The 4485-nt window shown below is 42.3% G+C and overlaps 1 pseudogene; it reads left to right on the forward strand.

Annotated features, from left to right (window-relative positions):
- The first annotated feature begins 1386 nt into the window (after window positions 1-1386).
- LOC103732864 lies at window positions 1387-2375 on the forward strand (annotated as a pseudogene).
- Window positions 2376-4485: the final 2110 nt, after the last annotated feature.

Raw genomic sequence — 4485 nt, forward strand, 5'->3', positions numbered from 1 at the left:
CCAACTCTGAGCACCACAATCATTGCCAGACCAGTAACTGTGTAGCAGGCAGATATCTGCACCCCACTAGGACAGACTCATGTTTCTGCCTATCAACACCAACATACTCTCACCTCGAAGGGAATAAGACAGTTTATTCTGGAGCGAAACAGAAGTGACCATGGCCTGGGGACAGAGATTTAGGTTACCCCAAATTCCATGTTGCAATATGGGTGTTTTATTGTAATAAACCAAGGAAGTCATAAATCAAGGCACTTTTCAAATACATTGGTGGAAGAATCAAGTAGGTAGGTTAAAGCAAAGCAGGAAAATCTCTGCTATTGGCCTCAGATGCCAGTAGGTAATGGCATTCTTAGCCTTTTGGTTGGCAGGACCTAGGTGTGTGTCTGTAAATTCAAAAGGATTTACAAAATAGGCGAAAGATGTTAGCTCACATACAGAGGAGGGCAGTAAACGGCTAGTAAGAAGGCTAAAGATGGCTCGAGGTCATTTGGCTCTGCACTTGAAACATTCCAAACTCTCCACAAGCGTTAAGGTTCTAAACAGTTAATCAGACAGAGCCTTGCAGAAGGCTCAGTAGAGGGTGCAGATTCTTTCCAACAACTTTTCATCACAGATCTGAGTCACCACCAGCTGCAGTGTGGGCCCCAGTGCGCCTATATAACTGCGTGAGTCCTTGTGACTTTGAGACTCAGGCTCAACCTAGCTGAGCATCAGATTAACATCCAGTAAATAGCCTTTGCCAACATTTCCCCAGTCTCAGGCCATATAACATTGTATAAGATCTGACAAGTCAAGATAATGATTGCAAGAATTTCCACTGAACTGTTGAGACAGTACGGGATTCTGCCTATATCATGGGGCTTGCTGCAGACTTTCCTCTGGAACTTCCCAAGTGCAAGGGGAAGGAGACATGTGTTCACAATCCATCAGACTTATATTAGCCAGCATCACCAGTGGCTTGTTGCAGTAGTTTTAGACCAAGAGATAACCTCAGGAATAGCGAGCAGAGAACAGTGTGAGCCTGTTCATACTCCAATATTGTGCTAGTCTTGGTGAGCTGTGAGCTCACATTTTGGCATCATTGGTAGTCTTAGATGTGACTAGCCTGTGGATAGTCTAGTCATGGTTACCTCCCAGAATCTTGCTGTCTCTAACCACAGGCTGGTACCTCAAGAGAAAGCATTGGAGCTTACTCAGGCTTCAGGATGAAATGCTTTGCTGGTTCTTTCTAAGCAATACACCAATAGAATACTGGGGACAAATGTGGGCTTGAATTTTTCTCTATTATTGAAACCATGATATCGGCACATGGCTCTCTGCTCTTCCCCTTTCTAGAGACAGCCAAATCTTCTCATGCAGTGCCAGCTTCAAACCTGAGACACGATGGTGAGGGTTGGAGTGAATGGATTTGGCCTCATCAGGTACCTGCTCACCAGGCAACCTTCAATTCTGGCGAAGTGGATATTGTTGCCATCAATGATCTCTTCGTTGACCTCAACTACATGTTCTACACGTTCCAGTATGATTCCACCCATGGCTAGTACAATGGTACAATCAAGGCTGGGAATGGGAAACATCATCAATGGGAAGGCTATCTCCATCTTCCAGGAGTGAGATCCCGCCAACATCAAATGGGGCGATGCTGGTGCTGAATATGTTGTGGAATCTACTGGATCTTCACTGGCATGGAGAAAGCCAGGGCCCACTTGAAGGATGTAGCCAAAAGGGTCCTCATCTCTGCCCCTTCTGCTGATGGCCCCATGTTCGTAATGGGCCTGAACCATGAGAAATTTGACAACTCCGTCAAGATTGTCAGCAATGCCTCCTGCACTACCAACTGCTTAGCCCCCTGGTCAAGGTCATCCATGACAACTTCAGCATTGTTGAGGAACTCATGACCACAGTTCATGCCATCACAACCAGAGAAGACTGTAGAAAGCCTCTCCAGGATACTGTGGCGTGATGGACATGGGGCTAGTCAGAAAATCATCTCTACATCTACTGGCTCTGCCAAGGCTGTGGGCTAGGTCATGCCAGAGCTGAACGGGAAACTCACTGGCATGGCCTTCTGCATTCCTACACCCGACATGTCTGTCATGGATCTGACCTGCCACCCAAAGAAAGTTGCTAAACATGGTGACATCAAGAAGGTGGTGAAGCAGACATCTGAGGGCCCCCCTAAAGGGCATCCTGGGCTATACTGTGGACCAATTCCTCTTCTGCAACTTTAACAGCAACACCAAGTCTTCTACCTTTGATGCTGGGGCTGGCATTGCCCTCAATTTGTCAAGCTCATTTCCTGGTATGACAATGAATTTGGCTATAGCAACAGGGTGGTGGACTTCATGGTCCACATGGCCTCCAAGGATTAAGAAGCTCTGAAACACCCCAGCAAGAGGAAGAGAGAGGGCCTTGGCTGGGGGTCCCTGCCCCAACCCAGCCCCCAACACACTATCTCCCTTCACAGTTTCCATCCTAGACACCCCCAGAAGAAGGGGAGGGGCTTAGGGAGCCCTACTCTCTTGAATACCATCAATAAATTTCACTGCACCCACCCAAAAACAAACCAACAAAAATATCGGGCACATAGCAAATCTAGATGTGGATGCACTTCTGAGATGAATTATTAGAAATGATTGCAGGCTCAGAGTAGGTAAGAAGCCTGCTTATAATTTCTAGGAAGACAGATACAACAAAGCCAGATTAGTAATACTGGAATAAAGTTCTAATCCTTCACTGCCCAGATGACATCATAGAACAAATACATTGGCCACTCTCCAGAAACCATGATCTCACCTTGCTCTCAAAGTAAGGTTTCACAAATGGACTAGTCTATATGAGAAACTTCTCAAATAAAGAATTTAAAAGAGCTGTGTTTTAGGAAAATTCATGAGCTTGAAGAAAACAGATCAAAAAGTTTTACTATTGAACTGGTTTCCTTTTTGTTCCTGTGATAAATACTGACCAAAAGCATCTGAGGGGAGGAAAGGATCTATTTCAGCTTACAGCACAGTCCATCCCTGAGAGAAGTCATGGCAGAAGCTCCAGCAGAAACCTGGGAGCAAAAGCAGTGAAGCAGCGATGATGGAGGAACACTGTTCACAGACTCGCTTCTAGCTTCTGCTCAAGAAGCCTCCTCGAGCAGCCCAGGCCCACCTGCCTAGGGATGGCATCACTGATAGTGGGTTGGCCTTCCTAAATCAACCAGAAATTAAGAAAAGGCCTCACACATGTGGTCACAGGCCAATCTGATCTGAAAAATTCTTCAATTGAGGTTCCCTCCTCCCAGGTGACTAGTTTGATAAAACCTATCCAAGTTGATAAAAACCTAACCAACACAATATTAAACGGAAAAAGTTAACAGAGATAGAAAAAGTGATGTGTACACGTGTGTGTGTGTGTGTGCATGAGTGTGTGTGTGTCTATGTGTGTATGTGTGTTTGTATGTAAAATCAGTGCACAAGCACTGTTTTTCCTGGTCTCAGTTTAATTGTCACGGTCTCTAATGAAAACTGTTCGATTTAGGTGGGTATAAGTATGCATTTTAAAGGAAATGGTTAAGAAAGCTCAGTTGACCTTTAAATTCTTTAAGCAATAGAATTGGAGAAAGCCACTTATACTTCTTTATCAGCAGTCTGAATGTGTAAACATAAAAAGCTTTCTGAAGTTCCATGCAACCTAGCTACAAAACCAAAATCACCTGCTCAGATTTGTGTAATGATTCAGAAGAGGCTCCAGCTCTATCTAACTATATGGAAAGCACATTTATCCATGGAGAAAATCCTAAGGAATGTACAAGAAAGCTAAAAAACACAACAAATTAATACAGGAATTTCCAAAAATATAAAGTCAATATGCAAATTCAATGATTTTCTATGCTTTATCAAGGACCAATACAAATGTTGAATAGTATAAGGATACCACTTAGAAAGGCTTCAAAATATAAAATGTTTAGAAAGAAATTTCATAAAATACATTTTATCTTTATTTCAGTAACTCTAAAGTATTCTGAAAGTAATATTAAAAATTCTAAAATAATGGAAATTTAAACCGCTCTCAAGGATTCAAAGCCCCAACAATAGTATTAAATGTCAGTTCACTCTAAGTTGATCCATAGATTCAAAATCAATCTACCAAAGTCTCTACAGGATTTTTTTGAGAAGTCGACTCTAAACTTTGTATGGAAATGGAAAGACTTCACTGACACTATTTCCAAAATGAAGAATATCATTAACCATCTTCCATACACATGTGAAGATATTTGAATACATAGGAACACACACAAACAAGCAAAACAAAGCTTTTTAAAAATTTTCAGAAGATTTATATTACCTCATTTAAATCATCCTAAAAGCAACATAATTCCATAAAAAAGTAAAAATAAGGTAAACTGATCAATAGAACAAAAAGGAGAGTCCAGAGATAGGTGCATAGCTATTTGGTCCATGGATTTTCTACAAAGTGCAAAGGTCAGTCAATATG

This window comes from Nannospalax galili, unplaced genomic scaffold (assembly GCF_000622305.1).
Source record: "Nannospalax galili isolate Female #2095 unplaced genomic scaffold, S.galili_v1.0 scaffold114, whole genome shotgun sequence".
In the NCBI taxonomy this organism is placed as follows: Eukaryota; Metazoa; Chordata; class Mammalia; order Rodentia; family Spalacidae; genus Nannospalax; species Nannospalax galili.